Source organism: Carica papaya, chromosome 3 (assembly GCF_054855325.1).
Source record: "Carica papaya isolate Zhongbai chromosome 3, ASM5485532v1, whole genome shotgun sequence".
NCBI classification, from domain to species: domain Eukaryota; kingdom Viridiplantae; phylum Streptophyta; class Magnoliopsida; order Brassicales; family Caricaceae; genus Carica; species Carica papaya.
The window spans coordinates 28,487,233-28,505,752 of record NC_142311.1 but is presented as its reverse complement, the minus strand read 5'-3'; the positions used below and the strand labels follow the sequence as shown (position 1 = coordinate 28,505,752).

Here is an 18,520-nt window from a genome sequence, read left to right as displayed (position 1 = left end):
TTTTTTTTCAAGTAGAAAAATAACTCACAAATCCGAATCTAACCAGAAAACATCACTCAACTTTGCGTGCACAATCACACTGAGTTGCAGAGAAGAATCTTCGAAATTTCAACAATTCTTTCGTGTGATTTAGCTTTTTTCTCGTGCATTTATTAGGTAAGATGGGTGATATTTTAGATTATACAAAATGCCCTTCATAGATTAATTTGCATATGGTAAACTCTTTTAAAAATCAAAACTCAGTGGTATTTTAAATGGATAGAGTGAGTGAGTATTATTTGCATTTTTGTGTTGATTTTTATTTATTAATTTTATGAGTTTTAACATTTAATTATTATATTGATTTAGTAGCAATTAAATGAAAAACAATTATTAGCAAAACTAGAAAGAAAAGGATGAAAAACATAAGCTCATAAATAATTTATTTATTTTTAATGCCACCATCACAATTACCAAACCCAATTTTCATCTCATAATACACTTCACGATTTTCAAATTTAACTTTTACAAATTTCTATTTTGTCCCCATTTTTATTAATTTTTCTTTCTTGGTTCTTCCCAAAGATCCCAACCTCTCCAACTGTCCAGCCAATGGGAAAGTCCCCATGTTGGGCCCCTTGCCCAGTGGGCTTCCGTGAAGGCTCCTCGGCATGATTTCATGCCAGTCGAACCAGCATAGTATGCTGGTGTATTGCACAAGCAACTGGCCCAAGGAAAACAGACTATGTGTAATGGCACATTGTTAGCTTTCCATCTTGGGCATTCACAGATGCCCGGATCATCTCTGCGCCCTTCGATTTGGCATATGCATTTCTACCCCATGTCTCAAAAAAATGTCTCTTCCGTGAACTAGTATTGTAGAACAACATTGTGTAACCACAGGGCAATTTGACGCTCGACATTTTGATCAGAAACAGATGAACTTCTGTTTTTCATCCCTTTCTTCCTAGTTTTACTAATAATTATTCATCATTTAATTTGTTCTAAATCAATATAATAATTAAATGTTAAGACTCATAAGATTAGTAAATAAAAATTACCAAAAAAATGCAAATGGCACTCACTCACTCTATCCATTTAAAACACCGCTTAGTTTTAATTTTTAAAAGAGTTTACCATATGCAAATTAATCTATAAAGGCCATTTTTTGTATAATCTAAAATATTACCCTTTTTACCTAAAAAACGTACGAGACATAAGCTAAATCGCATGAAAGAATTATTGAAAATTTGAAGATTCTTCTTTGCAATTCAGTATGACTATGCATGCAGAGTTGAATGATATTTTCAGGTTAGATTTGAGTTTGTGATTTGTTTTACTGTTGAAAAATAAATTCTAACATTTCTAAACATGTTGTCCTAATGATTGATTACGAATTTGTAAAAAAAATGAAACAGGAAAAGAATTGGAATGGATAACAAATGCCTACCTAAACAAAGGCGTTGTTCAGGTGCGCCAGCTACTGTTTTAAGTTCTAGGACTTGTAGGAACATTTTAATAGCTAATTTTCAAAATAGAAATGGTCTTAAGATACCAAAAAACTGAAAAGAACAAATCAGAAGAGGAAGAAATGACTCACCTCATCAAGAAGAAGCAATTTCTCCTCTGATACTCACACATAACATGTGTTCTGTTTTGGTGCGTCACTCTCTCTCTCTACTATTTTTTGCTCTCAATCTTCGCTCTCATTCACTTGTTTAACTAGAATTTTTTGTTTGAAGAAGATGAAGACGAAGTTGTGAAGAGAAGGAAGCCTTTATCTAAATTTATCCAACATCTCAGCTGTCCAAACACATGTACGACGTCCCAACCATTGATATGTTGGATGGCCGACCACGACTAACAAAGATGGCTAGTTTTCTTGACACCTAGTCGGTCATCACAGTAGCTCACCACGTGGCTCGGTTTTGGCCACAATTTGGAACGGTGAGTGGTGCAAATCAGGGGTAATCAATCTGCCCCTGAGTGCTAATCATTTCTTGCAGCAAACTACTCAAAATAATTTCTTTTACTTTTATTTTTATTTCATTTTTTAGTTTAGTTTATGGACACACAGATATATATAATATACCTACATATACATATGCATACAATAGTTGAATATAAATGTTTATACATATATTTTATCAAGGCATCACCACATTTCTTATAGATATATATATACACACAAATACACGTATATATATTTATTTTCTTATTACATATACACATCTATATGTATCTAAATATATATTCCCATATATTTGTATAACACTTATATATATTTTTATACATATATTTGTTTATTTTTTTGCGTGTTTATTTATACACACATTTGTTCATTTATTTATACTTAATGTTGACTTATACATGCTATATAAACTAAATAAATTAATTAATTTATGTCGTAGTTTAATTATTCATATGCATATCTATAATCAAATTTTACTTCACCTATATATTTTCTTCTACAATGGAAAAGGTTGTTGGTATGAATGGCACAAGGGAAGTCTTACCGTGTAACACCCATTAATTTTATCATTTTTATTGTTATTTTTATTAATTTTTAATTTATTTTATTTAGTTTATTTTGTAATTATTTAATTTTAATTGATTTATTTAATTTAATTTAATTTAATTTAATAAAAATAAAAATAATAATAATGATAAAATTGGGTAAAAATATTATTTGGATTTAATTGAAATAGATTTTGGAAAAAAGGGGTAAAAATTTAGATTATGGGGGTATTTTTGAAAAGAAAATCGGAAACCGGGGGTCAAAACGTAATTTAAAAAAGTTGTGCCCTGTCAGCGCCACGTCAGCAGCCACGTCAGCGGCCCAGTCAGCAGCCCTGGCCAACCAGGACCTGCCGCGTGGCAAGGCCACGCCGACCCGGGAACGGGCCACGTGGGCGATTGGCGTGCGCGCGATCGGACGGCCCAGATGCGTCCCCGCGCGCACGGACGGCCCAGATTTAATCCAAATTAAATCGCGATCGAACGGTCCAGATTAAATCAAGATGGACGGCTGTGATTAAAAGGCAAAGGGTATAAATAAACCCCCCACACCTGACCACAAAAACCCTAGCCGCCAGCCCTCGCCGGAGAAGACGAACCAGACACCGGAGGAGCCAGCCGCCGCCACCCGCCGCCGCACCAGGGAGTTTTCTGACCGCTGATCGAGGTAAATTTCATATCCTCGGCTTGTTTTTCAATGCTGAGTTCTCCTGTGGCCAAATCGGAGCCAAACTCCCAGCCGAAACCCAGCGGCGCCGCCGCGCCCCTCCTCAGTTTTTGCCTCCGATGAGGCCCTTCCCGGCCTTCGTTTGATATAATTTTTATATCATCGTGATCACCATTCTTTTCTCTACAGGTTGATCAGAGCCAAATCACCAAAACACGAACCTTGCCGGAGAGCCGCCGCACCCGAGAGCACCGCCGCCGGTAAGCTTCGGTTTTTCGTAATTTTTTGGCCCCCCGAGGGCCCTGGGGTTGTTTTATCGTAGGGACCGATGCAAGTGTGGCCAAATTCGGCCAAAAACGGCCGAAAACAGCCAACCTGAGGCGAATCGCTGCCGCAAACGGTGACACCGTCGCCGGAGCACGGCGGAGCCGCCGTGCCGAAATTGCTATATTGGCCGAAAGGGGCCCTGGGTCTTACTTGGGATTTTTTTGGGACACGTGCAGGTACTAGTAGTGCGTTTCAGCTCCCCGGAAAAAAAAATTTAGGGAAAATTAGGGACAGCCTGTAGGCGCACAGTAGAGCCGTATTCAGACCCCGAAAACAAGTAAGGACCCCTCACCCTATTTCCTATCACGGTATTAAAGTTCAATAAATGATAAAACGGTATTTCATGAATCAATAGATGTGTGAAATTATTTAAGGTCGCTAATGGAGCCCGAGTCTGGTGTGTTTGTCAGTCAGTTGTTGTTTGTCCTATTTTACAGTTTTAAATGCAGTATGAGGTATGATATTTTCATTTCATAGTTTCGTGTGCATATTTCACTGTTTAATTGATTATGGATTGAATGACTGAGAACCCGATGTTGTGTGTTGTCTTGTTTGGCATAAATTACTAGTTTGCCTGTTTGTGTGTGATTTGATGATACTGACTGAGGAAAAAGGGAATAAAAGGTTACGTAAATCGATAATTGGATAATGTAGTCAGCTTGACTAGATATCCTGGGAGATGGTGGACGAACCGGGTCCGTAGGGAACCCTACCGGGATTGTGATCTCTCATACCAGACGGGGTATGGAGACCTTATGTGTTTTGGCGCCCATACCGGACGGGGTATGGGGATGACCCGTTTCACCCTCATACCGGACAGGGTATTGAGGTTTATGGTTTTGGCGCCCATACCGGGCGGGGTATGGGGACGGCCCTAGAATCTGATTACAAGTGTTAAGGGTTCACGGGTAGCGGGACCCCTATGGATCCCCATAGATACTAGTAGGCTGGTAAATGAGGAAAATATGTTGTGTAATGATTGAAATGCAAAGGCGTGGTAAGTATTATGTTATACAGTTCATATGATTTCATGATGATGATAATGTTATTACTTTCATATGTTGTTTTATGAACTTCACCGAGGTAAGTGGACAGTAAAGGATTTTATTATTGATAAAAGAATTTGTTGTAAATTATGCTCTATTGGTCTTTTTGTGTTTTCTACCCACCTTTACCTCCGTGACGGTGAGATAGTGTGATGTCTTTACTGGGCTGGTTTAGCTCATTCCTTATTTAACCATTTTAGATCAGAAAGACATTGTTCCCGAGCCCGTTCCGCAGGAAGACGGCGAAGGGGACGCCTGAAGACTCCGTAGTTATATTTATAGCTTTTATTTTCGAGTTTTTCTTTTAGTTAGTTTATTCTTTTATACTTTGAGCACGTTTTTGGTTTTAGTGTAAGGGATGTTAATCAAAATTTTTATTACGCTTCTGCATTTGACCTTTTTAATACACATATTTCATTTTAAAATTCCGGGGCCGTTACATACCGAGTGAAAATGAGTGCAACATGGTCTTAGATCCTATAAGATTTTATTGGTACAGATCATCTCCAAAGCTTCCTCCTTTAAATCTTATGACTTGAGATTAAGGCTGTATAAAATATTAACATCGAATATCTAGATTTTATATTTATGCTCGAAAATTAAGAAGAATGGAAAGAAACTTTTTTTTTCTTCGAATGCATGCAGGTTAAGTACGTATCCTTGACTTTAATCTATAATATATAACTTGAGAGGTTATGTAGGCTTTGAAAATCTAACTTTTTGCTATACTTCTCTGTTGCACCAGTCAAGAAGACTAAGTTTAATTAAAGAAATATTGAATCGTGATAGGAGGATAAATGACATACAATTGAGTATTTTATATAAGCCGTGAAAAATGTAGATTTTAATACTATAACTTTTAAAACCTTTGAACATAAATAAATAATCTATGGATATTTGGGAGTGGTTTATTTTTTTAAAATTTTTAACTTAAATGAAGAATCTACTGCTATTTGAGACACGATTTTATTATATTTATTTGATATCTTACATATAATAATTAAAAATATTAATTTGATTAATTCTATTGTCACCAACTATTTTAAAACTAAGTTTTAAATTTTTATCCATTCACTAAAGAAGTTATTCGTCATTTATTTTTTTTTAAGTTAAAAAATACAATTCTATTGAGATAAGGATATAAGTTTATAACCACGTATAAGGTAAAAAGCTACGTTACACAAAAACGTCGACTGTACTTTACAATAATGTTATTAGTTATTTTAATATAATATATCTACTTTAAATCATGTATTTATACACCAATATATAAAGATTTGTGAGTAATTGACCTTAGAAACATGATCTAATTGTTAATGAAAATTTTAAAACACCGTTATACATCCTACTCAAAGTATAGTATAGTATAAAAATATAAGTCAACAGCGATAATAATATAAATACATAGAGAAGGTAACCAACTTTACACGATACTTTTTCTTTGCATCAATCAAGAGGACTAACTAATTATTAAAGAACAATTACAATGTAAGAAGAGAATAATTATGTAGGGTTGATTATTTTGTGCAGGCTGTGAAAAACGTAAGTCTTTTTTTACACTATAATTTATGAAATCTTTGAACTCAAAATAAAGAATCATAAACTATTTAAAGTAAATAACAAATTGTGGCTATTTAAAATATGATTTCTTAAATAAAGAATCCATGCCTATTTGGGACTTGATTTTATTATACTTATTAGTTATTTTACTTAATTTATAAAAAATTCTTATGAACATTGATTTCATTAGTTCTATGGCTTCCACCATAGAATAAAACGAGTCACTTTAAATAAAATTTATTTTTGAATTTAATCTTTGTGCAGAAGAACATATTAGTCATTTACTTTGAAAAGTAAGAAATGATTTTGTTGAGATAATGTTAAAAATTTTGATAAGTGTTGAATCCACCAAAAATAAAGTCCTAATTAACTAATAAAATAATATTGTAGTAGTGGTAAGAAGGGTCGAATCCACAGGGAATTAGAAACCAATTTATTTTTTGACCAATGAGTAAAAAAAAACAAGAGGAAAGGGTTTTGTAAAATTCAATACACAAAATATAAAATATACAATAAGCATAATAATATTAAACAAACTTTTGGATACCAATTAGAAACTAAAACAATTGTAAGAAGAATTTCTAGTTGACGAAATAGCTAGCTCTAGTAACGTAATTGATCATAGATGCAAGGGTTCGATTTACCCAAAATATGGCAAATCGGTTATAGTTGTCGGAAACATTCGAGAACCAATCCTTCCTTGTTCCTAAACCAACTAAGAAACATTTGTTAGTTGGTTCTTCACTGTCAAGCAATCCTGGAAACATCCACAGGATTTAACTTGTCAACGGCCTTGAGAGCTAGAAGGACCTGGTTCAAGTTGTCGAATTCTTCTGTGTGAATTGGTCAATTAGACTACTTACCTCCTCAATGGGGCACTGATCGCTACTTTGTGCCGAAACCACTCAAACAATTAAATATTTGAGGCCTTTGGCTAGTTGCTTGCGGTTTGTCTTCTTGTATGACGAGCCCTGTCCAAATAGATTCAAAATAATAAATATATTTAGCTGCATGAAGTAAATAAATACTAGCTTTGAAACAAAACTTAAATTAGTTTGATTAGATCTCATAAATACATTGTTGGAGTTTGATAGATCTATCAAGTAGGAAAAGGAAAATAAATTAGCCACTCTTGGTGTGTTTTTAACACAAATGAGTTTTTGAAGAATAGAAGAAAGATGAAGAAAAAATTGCAAAAGTAGCAGAAGCTGCTGTATACGATGTCAGGAAGAAGAGAGATAATGATTATACTTTGATAACCACCCTCTTTATAGAAAAGGAACCAGATTTTCTTCTTTTGTTGATTAGGATAATTTTCTTTGATTTTTGGCATATCCCAAGCCTTCAAGAATATTTTGCCCTTTATATTTAGCCCCATATATTTGCTTGAATAATATTTGTTTTACAGATTTGAAAAGCACACGTTTTAATTTTAATCTGCTGCTGGGCGTGACTCTTATCATTGCCTAAGGCTAAGTTGTTTGGGGCAGGACCCAAGCTTTGCCCAAGGCTTTTTCTGGGCTAACAACTCCTTTCACAAACTCTTCCTCTTTTCATGCTATTTTTTCTCATTTCTTCCTTATATCTCGTATTGCAACAAAGCATAGAAAATTAGTCGGATTAGATAATGCACCATCAAGTTTAATGACCTAAAAGTGGGTGATAATGATGTTGTTTTTAAGTATTATCAAATTCCCCCACACTTATCTTGTTCTTGCCCTCAAGCACTACATAATACACTCCATCAATCCCCATTTCTTCACCTTCAACTCAATTACTCCCAATCATTTCATCACAACACGCATGTTACACCTCAACCCTCAAATTGCAAAAATAACCATCAACTAGTAATTTTTAGGATTGAGTTTCATATAACCACACCAATAAATAACCACTTTGACAACATCCAAACACGACATGAGAGAGTTTTACAAATTTAGCGCACAAAAATTTCATTGAGGGGAATAGCCAATACATTATAGAATAGCCACCAAACCTTTCCAGATATAAGGATTCATGCAATTGGTTCATGCTAAAAATAAAAAAGCTTGAGCACCTTTGCTTGCTTGAAATTTCAAGCAAGCAAAGGTGCTCAAGATTTTTTATTTTTAGCATGAACCAAGTGCATTATAGAATAGCCACCAAACCTTTCCAGATATAAGGATTCATGCAATTGGTTCATGCTAAAAATAAAAAAGCTTGAGCACCTTTGCTTGCTTGAAATTTCACCAACCTTTTGACGCAAGGGAAAACATTTATGATGAATGCACCTACTTACTCAGTTGGTCACTAGTTTCAAGTGGCTACTAAAGCTACTCGTAGTCATTTAATTAGAGGAGTAGATTATTATTCGTGCTCTTTTGTTTTTTTTTCTTCTATTGTGAGTGCATTTTACGTTTTATCTCACACTTTTACTCTAACCGTTTTTGAAAGTGAGTGTGTTCTACGCTCCATCCTACTAATCACATGATAGATAATTTGATTTATTCATTTAAAGCACACAATTCTAGACAAGATTTAGAGGAGTTCTTTCAAGTTTGATATAATAAGAGAAAATTAATTAAATTTTTTTTTGAATGGGTAACTCTCAAACAAGTCATGTTCAATATGTAATCAAAGATAACCATCTATAGTGTGAAAAGATGAAAAACGAGCTACAATTCCTAGGAGATAGTTATAAGTGTAAATCGACTTTTGAAATGCCCCATTAGAGTTATTTGAAAATAATAGAGATAGTTATAAAGATTGGAGCAAAAAAATTATTGGAGGTGTATGTGTGGTGTGGACAAAATTAGGCAAAATCTAAATACCTAAAATGAGATGCTAAAAAGAAAAATTAGCCACCAAAGATACAGAATGCAGAATGCCTCTCCCCCACACTTAAACTACACATTGTCCCCAATGTGATGCAAATAATAAAAAATAAAATGAAGTGACATATTAACTCCCTGGGTTACTTGACTTGGAGGTGGGATACATTTGGAAACATCACTTTTTGAGAACCAACAAATGTGTTGCCAAGTGATATAAGTCTTGGGGTAAAGCTTATGTGGGGAATGACACATGGCCTGTCTGGCATGCATACAACTGTATTTTTCTTTGTATTCCATTGATTTCCTTGTTGTAGACATGACAAGATCATGTTTGGCAAGCACACGATCGTGTTTCCCTTACAAAAATGCTTTCGTAGTAACACACAACCGTGTCTTAAGAGTTTGGCACAAGCCTTACGCAAGGCTTATGTGTAGATTGACACACGGCCGTTTTGGGCGAACACATGGTTGTGTTTCCCTCACATAAATGCTTTGGTGGTAACACATGGCCGTGTCATATGGATTAGGCATGTCACACGACCATGTTTCCCGAGCATACGGCCGTGTCTTATCGGCCTGACACTTGCCTTGGGCAAGGCTTGTTCGGCTATTCTAGAGTTCAGTTTTTTTTACTCTAGCACCTGAATTTCCTATCTCTGCATTCTAATTACCATAGAACTCATGTTAAATCAGAGAAAAATATTGTAAATAAATTGAAATTAATAATGCAAATAACAAAAATTGAAAAAGAATGAAGAAAAATGGATGGGTTGCCTCCCATCAAGTGCCCTTGTTTAATGTCCTAGGGTCGACATTGTTAAGTTTTAAGCACTCAAATCAATTTATCTTCTTATATCCTACTTAGCTCGTTAAAACTTATCACCAAAATGGTCTCTTATCCTCCCAAGAACACATATTTCAAATGTTCAGGTGGTGGTTTGAGCTCTAGTTTTGGTGCTTGCAAAATAAAAGGTGGACATTCTGTGTTAGAAATAAAAAGGTCAACACACGATGCATTGCTCCTTTGAGGTTTAAGTGACTCCAATTCGAACACCATATCTTGTGAATTCTTCTCAGCAACACGATCCTCTTCTAAAATTCTTAAGCTATCTACATCAAAATCATTAGAAAAATTAATGTTCAGCTTATCATCATGGCTTGAATCAAAATATCTTTGACTTATTAGATCTACAGTATCAACACCATACACACAAGACACATCACTATGATACTTCACATAATCATAAACATTAAATTTTACAATTTTTCCATTTAATTCCATAATGAGTGTACCATCCTATACATCTATCTTCGTTTTAGCCGTATTAAAGAGAGGTCTTCTTAGCAAAATATTAGAGGGATTAGATAATTTATTATCATCCATGTCTAACACATAAAGATCGATAGAAAAAATGAGACTATCAACTTTGACAAACACATCCTCTAGAACTCTTTCAGGATAAACTACTGATCTATCAGCTAGCTGAAGTATAACACATACTTTTTTTAATGGACCAGCATTTAACCTTGAATAAATAGATAAAGGCATGACATTTATTGATGCTCCTAAATCACAAATGGTTTTCTTTATTTCTGAAGTGCCTATCTTGCAAGAAATAGCAAACATACTTTGCTCCTTTCATTTAGAGGGTAGTCTTCTCTGAATTATAGCTTAAATAATTTCCCCCACACTTACTCTTTCATTATAGCTAAGCTTTTTCTTATTGGTGCATAGCTCTTTTAAAACTAGTATATCGAGGTACCTGTTTAATTATATTGAGTAAAGGAATGTTTACCTTGACTTTGTGAAAAGTTTATAGGATCTCCTTTTCTTCTCTTTCTTTCCTTAATTGTGCAAATCTTTGTGGAAATGGTGGAAGGATTATGAATGATGCTGCCTAGTTAGAGTTTATCTTTGTTCCATCTGTCTTGCCATCAATTGTAGCTTCAGATTCTGTATCTTTCCGTAAGCCTTAGTTTGATATGGTAATTAGTCTTTGGATTCCAACCTACTCATAGATGCTGTTAATTGGCTCATTTAGATCTCCAAAAAAGGCAATTTTATTGAGATAATAATAGACACGTTTATCACCACGCATAAGGTAAAAAGTCATGCTGTACAAAAACATCGACTGTACTTTACAATAATGTAATTAGTTATTTTAATACAATATCTCTGCTTTAAATCATGTACTTATATACCAATATATAAAGATTGGTTAGTAATTAACCTTGAAAACTTGTTCTAATTGTTAACAAAAATTTTGAAATACCTTTTAACATCCTACTCAAAGTATAGTGTAATATAAAATCATAAGTCGATTATGATAACAATGTAAAATATATAGAGAAGGTAACCAAATTTTCACGATACTTCTTCTTTATATCAATCAAGGGGATTAACTAATTATTGAAGAACAATTACAATGTGAAAAGAGAATAACTATGTAGGGTTAATTATTTTGTGCAAGTTGTGAAAAATGTAAGTCTTATTTTATACTATAACTTATGAAATATTTAAACTCAAATAAAGAATCATAAACTATTTAAAGTAGATAAAAAATTGTGGCTATTTAAAATATTATTTCTTAAATAAAGAATTATCGACTATTTGGGACTTAATATTATTGTACTTATTAGATATTTTATTATAGTTATTAACATTAATTTTGTTAGTGCTATGGTAGCCATTATAGTAAAAAATGAGTCACTTAAAAAAATAATTTACTTTTGAATTTAATCTTTGTGCAGAAAAAACTTATTAGCCATTTACTTTGAAAAGTAGGAAACCATTTTGTTGAAAAAATGTTAAAATTTTATATAGTTTTACAACTCTTTTTTCAATTTTTAGAAGATGAGCTTTATAGGAATTCAGAATTCTGGATGAAGATGGTGAGTGCTATTGGAACAATGACGCTCAAAAGAATAAATGAAGGAAGAAAAATGAGATAGATGGAAATAGCTTTAAATATTTTCTGCTAACTATTTTTAATTTCAAAATTTTTATCTTTAGAAGACAAATTTAATGATAACGGTTAACCAAGTCTACCATCTTCATATTTCTTTACAATACTGTACATAAATATGTATGTTAAGTGCATCATAATATTAATAAACTTGTGGATAACACAAGTATGATACTATAAATTTTTGTTAAAAGATAATAGAAACAAAACTTAGACGATCACAATCACTCTATAATTTTTTTATGTAAAATTAGTGATTTAAGAATAAAAAATATGTAACAAAAATTAGCTAATTTTTTAAATTTAAAGGTATAAATGTTTCACATATTTTATGTACACATGCTATAAAAAAGTATGTGGTAAAGTTGAATTTATTTTTTTTATTTTGATATAATACTATTATATAAGAGAACTTCACCAAAATTCCTAAATTCTTATTTTTTTTTCATTGATTGCGTCATTTTTTTTAATTAATGTGATGCATTTGTTTGTTTCGTTTAAAAAATTTGCTATACTTTACAATAATGTGATTAGTTATTTTAATACAATACTTTAGTTTAAATCATATATTTATATACCAATATATAAAAATCAGTTAAAATTTAACATCAGAAACATGATCTAATTGTTAATTAAAATTGTAAAATAACTTTTAACATCCTACATAGTGTAATATAAAAAATATTAGTCCATAATGATAACATTTCAAACTGTAAACTAAAGGTTTATATGGTCACAATATTTAGCACCTTTTGAGTCTTTTAAATAATTGTATACTACAAACTTTACTTTTTAATATTAACTTCACTTATTACTAATCTTGTAAGTTTAATTAATGTGATACATTTGTAACTTTTTTGAGTTAGCTTTAACTTATTACTGACCTCGTATAAAATTTAAAAAATAATTGTACAAAAAAAATTATTCCATCACATGGTCTATTAGAGCTTAAAAATAAAAAATTCATCCTCTATGAAAGCTTTTTTATTCAAGTACTCAATTTGTTCTCTCTTCCTCTTAGCTCACAGTCAACTTTTTTTTTTCTCACATTATGTTGTCTCTTCATTTTCACCTCAAATTTTGGCCTTAAAACTACTTTTTAGCCTCAATGTTTTCATCGCATTATGTATAAATTGATGCATATAAATATATATATAAAAGATGAAATTATTAATTAATATTAAATAGGTGGGATTGGTGGCATAAAGATGAAATTAGCAATTCAGTGTGTACTATTCCAAAACGTCAAATCTTCTCATAAAATAAATTGCCATTAAGATACTGATTACTTTTTTAACTTTGTGACTTAGTTTACTTGTTTGAGTATCAACCATTTGTGAGACAACTTTTATAGGTAGAACGAATACCTACAAGATCTCCTATTTATATAGAACTAAAAAATCATTCAATTTTTCGTTTGTCTCATGACTTGTACGGGCAGAAGGAATGCGTACAAGATCTCCTATTTGTATACAAACAAAAAATAATAATACAACTTGCTGTAAACCTAAACAACATATCAAGGCTCATTGCCAAAAAGCAGTAGTTCAATCGAAGCAAGTTCATTACCTGAACAAGGTGTAAAAAAGACCGATGTTTTTGCCTCTACACAACTAGGGATTACAGCCTCTACAATGATGCTTTGGCTAATAAAAGGTGGAAGTGCCCCGATTGGCCTTATGAGAGGTAAACCTTTATAATTATTTTTGTTGTATATGTATATATTTATGTTGTAATCCACTATACGTTATGAGTAATGTGTATATATGTGTTTCTAAAAGATAAACTGTGTTGCTGATGAAGAAAGGGCAAGTGGCAAAACTTGCAAAGAGTGTGAAGAGATCCAAAACGAAGAATGCATCTCTTGTGTCTGCTATGGTTGCTACAAGTGTGGCTTTAGAGACTGTCAGTGCCACACCTGCATTTATTATATGCAGAATGCACAACCCTAATCTCCCTGTCATCACTCTTGCTTAATGATTATGCAGATTGAAAGTTTCATCTTTCAAACTTTATGTCGACTATACGTAAAATCTAGACTGCATGATCATATTTTTTTTATTAATGGCTTGAGCTTGATCATCACTTTCAATTGGATTATGGATGCACGGGCCATCTTCAGCTGTGTAATACACAAATCTCTACAGTGCTAGCAACAACATTTGTAGAGGCTCTGGGCGTGGAGGTGATAAACAACAAGGCCCTATAACTAGTCGTTTGTTCAGGTTCTGTGGTGGCCATGCATTAGAAGCTCCTATCAAAAGTGTTTGTTGATGTATGATGGGTGATGATTAGACTTGAAAATTTTTGTTTGCAACTTGGATTTTAGAGAAGAGAAAGGAAACTCTTTGAAATTAATGAGAGAACAACTAAAGGACAATTGATTATATATATGTATATATATATATTCTTTTTCTATCTAAAAAGTTCTTTAATAATAATGCTACATATTGTTTAAATGGGCATATTTATATTTAAAAATATATACATATAAAGTATACTTAACATAAGTGTGAGGTATCCTTGAATTTATTCTCTGATTTATCATAATCCTATTATTTAAGAGAATTTTACTAAAATCCCTAAATGAAATAAAGAATCTAACTTAGTAGGAACTAGTGATATGATTTTAGCTTTCTTTTAAATATATGCAGATATTATATCCTAAAAAATAATGATTTATTAAAGAATTGGATGTTTTTCCTAATACTCAAAATCTGCGGGTTCTAGAAAAATGAGATACTTATATTTTTTTTGAAAGATAAAATATAAAATTATTAAATAGATTGGTAGTGAGCCACCCCCAATGAATGGTGCATGGTCAAAGATCATCTTAGCCTAAAATATTAGCATATCCTATATAAATGATAAAATAAGCAAAAAAAAATGTTATCAAATTTCTATTGAAGTGACTATAAAGTCTTAACTATCAGTAAAGCCTATCTCTATTGTATAACATCTTATCACTTTTTTAAAAAAATCTTTCTTTTGATGGGATGACTAATATTGAAATAATATATCTCATTAGTAATTCAATCTAATATGCTTAAAATAAGCGTATTAGATTCATTTATCATAGTTTGTTAAAAAAAATAGTAAATAGACAATTATATATAAAATTTAATTGAATAGATTATTAGTATTGTTGAAAGGCTCATAAACAGATATTCGAGTTTGTATTGAATGTCTCAAGGAATGGAAAAGGTTGCGATAATAATATGCAACATTACAACTAATTTTAAGAGTATTTTTCTTAGGAGTTACAAGAACCAAATTCCCAAGTTGATTATTTTCCTCCGAAAAAACTTCACCAATTCTATTTCATGCTAATCAAACTTATAACCTGATATCTTGTTAAACTTAATCTTGTATGGATAAGGAACAAACATGTCAAGTTCGTTCTTCTAGTGAAGCTCCTAGTGAGATCTATGAAGGAAATTGAAGTCGTTCAGCTATAGTAATAATTTTAATTTTATCCATATAGTTAGTTATTTATCATAAAGAAAACCATCCATGAAAAACACATCTACAATAAAATTAATGGAAAAGGATTTTGATATGGATGGCACAATTGAAGCCTTATCAAGTGGGAACGAGTGCAACATGGTCTTGGATCTCGTAAGATTTTGTTGGTACAGATCTTCTCCAAAGCTTCCTCTTTTAAATCTTTTGATGTGAGATTTATACTATAGAAAATATTAACTTCGAACATCTATATTTTATATTTGGGCTTGAAAATTAAAAACAATATAAAGAAACTTTTTTTTTTTTTCTTCAAATGAATAGAGGTTAAGTGCATACCCTTGACTATTATCTATAATACATAACTTAAGAGGTTATTTAGGTTTTGGAAAACCAACTTTTCACTATACTTCTTTGTTGCACTAGTCAAGAAGACTAAGTTTAATTAAAGAACAATTGAATTGTGATGGGAGGATAAATGACATACAGTTGAGTATTTTATATAGGCCATGGAAAAAGTAGATCTTAATATACTGTAACTTATAAAATTTTTGAACTTAAATAAATAATTTATGGATATTTGGAAAGTGGTTTAGTTTTATGAAATCTTTAACTTAAATGAAGCATCCATCACTATTTGAGATGTGATTTTATTATATTTATGTGATATCTTACTTAATATATATAAAATAATTAAAAATATTGATTTGATTAATTCTATGGTCGCAAGCTGTATTAAAATTAACTATTTAATTTTAATCCATGTGATAAAAAAGTTATTCATCATTTATTTTTTTTAAAGTTAAAAAAGACAATTTTATTGAGATAATAATAGAAGTTTATCACTACATATAAGATAAAAAGTCACATCACACAAAAACATCGGCTGTACTTTACAATAATGTGATTAGTTATTTTAATGCAATATCTCTACTATAAATCATGTATTTATATACCAATATAAAGATTAGTTAGTAATTAACCTTAAAAACTTAATTAATTGTTAATGAAAATTTTGAAATACCCTTTAACATCTTACTCAAGGTATAATGTAATATAAAATCATGTCGATAACTATAACGATGTAAAATACAGAGAGAAGGAAACCAACTTTGCATGATACTTCTTTTTTGCATTAATAAAGGGGATTAACTAATTATTAAAGAACAATTACAATGTGAGAAGAGAATAAATGTGTAAGGTTGATTATTTTGTGCAAGTTGTGAAAAACATAAGTCTTATTTTAAACTATAACTTATGAAATGTTTGAACTAAAATAAAGAATCATAAACTATTTAAAGTAAATAAAGAATTGTACCTATTTAAAATATTATTTCTTAAATATAGAATGCATGGCTATTTGGGATTTAATATTATTATACTTATTAGATATTTTATTTAATTTATATGAAATTTTTGTGAACATTTATTTTATTAGTTCTATAGTTGCCATTATAGTACAAAATAAGTCACTTCAAATAAAATTTACTTTTGAATTTAATCTTTGTGTGGAAGAACTTATAAGACATTTACTTTGAAAAGTAGGAAATAATTTTGTTGAGATAATGTTAAAAATTTATATAGTTTTACAACATTTTTTAAATTTTTAGAAAATAAGTTTTATAGGAATTCAGAATTCTGGATAAAGATGGTGAGTTCTATTGGAACAATGAAGCTCAAAAGGAAAAGTGAAGGAACGAAAATGAGATAGATGAAAATAGCTTTGAATATTTTCTGCTAACTATTTTTTAATTTCGTAATTTTCATCTTTAGAAGACTAATTTAATGATAATAGTTAACTAAGTCTATCCTTGTAGCGCCCAGAAAGGGGCCGAAAAAAAAAAAAAAAAAAAAGCCACGTCGGCAGCCACGTCGTTCCAAAAAGGGCCACGTTGGCGATCCGCGTAGGCGCGATCGGACGGCCCAGATCAAGCGTGTGATCGGACAGCCTAGATTTAAACGCACGGACGACCCTGATTTAATAAAAAACGGACGGCCCAGATTAAAACAAAATGGACGGCTGAGATCAAAAGGCAAAGGGTTATAAATAGAACCCCCACACCAGACCACAAACCCTAGCCGCCTGCCGCTCGTTGGAGAAGACGAACCAGAAGCCGGCCGCCGCCACCCGCCGCCGCACCAGAGGAATTTTCGATCGCCGATCGAGGTAAATTTCGTACCCCCGACTCGTTTTTCCACGCTGATTCCTCCTGTGGCCAAATCGGAGCCAAAATCCTGGCCAAACGGCCGAAATACACGGCCGAAGACCAGCGGCGCCGCCGCGCCCCTTCTCGGTTTTTGCCTCCGATGAGGCCCTTCCCGGCCTCCGTTTGATGCAATTTTAATATCACCGTGATCACCATTCTTTTCTCTACAGGTTGACAAGAGCCGAATCACCAAAACATGAACTTCATCGGAGCACGACGGAACCGCCGTGCCGGAGTTGCGATTTGGGCCGAAAGGGGCCCTGGGCCTAATTTGGGATTTTTTGGAACACGTGCAGGTACCAGTAGTGCGTTTTAGTTCCCCGAGGAAAATTCAGGGAAAATTAGGGACAGCCTGCAAGCGCACTGTGAAGCCGTGTTTGGACCCCGAAACGAGTAAAGACCCCTCACCCTATTTCCTATCACGGTTTTAAAGTTCAATAAATGATAAAACGGTATTTCATGAATCAACGAATGTGTGAAATTGCTTAAGGTCGCTAATGGAGCCCAAGTCTAGTTTATTTGTCGGTTAACTGTTATTTGGCCTGTTTTACAGTTTTAAATGCAGCATGAGGTTCGATGTTTTCATTTTATAGTTTCGTGTGCATATTTTACTATTTTATTGATTATGGATTAAATGACCGGGATATTGATGCTGTATGTTGTCTGTTTAGCATAAACTACTGTTTGCTTGCTTGTATGTGGATTAATGATGCTGACTGAGGAAAAAGAGAATGAAAAATTATGTAAATGGGTAATGGTATAATGTGTTCAGCCTGACTAGATATCCTGGGAGATGGTGGACGGACCGGGTCCATAGGGAACCCTACCGGGATTGTGGTCTCCCATACCGAACGGGGTATGGAGATCTTATGTGTTTTGGCGCCCATACCGGACGGGGTATGGGGACGGCCCGTTTCACCCTCATACCGGACGGGGTAATGAGGTCTATGTTTTGGCGCCCATACCCGACGGGGTA

General features: G+C 32.7%; 2 long non-coding RNA genes across 3 annotated transcripts; one reads left to right on the top strand and one right to left on the bottom strand.

Annotated features, from left to right (window-relative positions):
• Positions 1-396: 396 nt before the first annotated feature.
• LOC148267607 (uncharacterized) lies at positions 397-1,794 on the bottom strand. Its single transcript, XR_015817991.1, has 2 exons — positions 1,580-1,794; positions 397-849 (listed from the first exon to the last, which is right to left on the bottom strand). It is a non-coding gene; the product is annotated as an uncharacterized LOC148267607 (long non-coding RNA).
• On the top strand, positions 1,795-5,094 carry LOC148267606 (uncharacterized). Of its 2 annotated transcripts, none has more exons than XR_015817989.1 (3): positions 1,795-3,163; positions 3,353-3,423; positions 3,667-5,094. It is a non-coding gene; the product is annotated as an uncharacterized LOC148267606 (long non-coding RNA). The 2 variants fall into 2 exon arrangements; XR_015817990.1 differs by having other exon boundaries at positions 1,795-3,423; positions 3,667-3,767; positions 4,737-5,094.
• Positions 5,095-18,520: the final 13,426 nt, after the last annotated feature.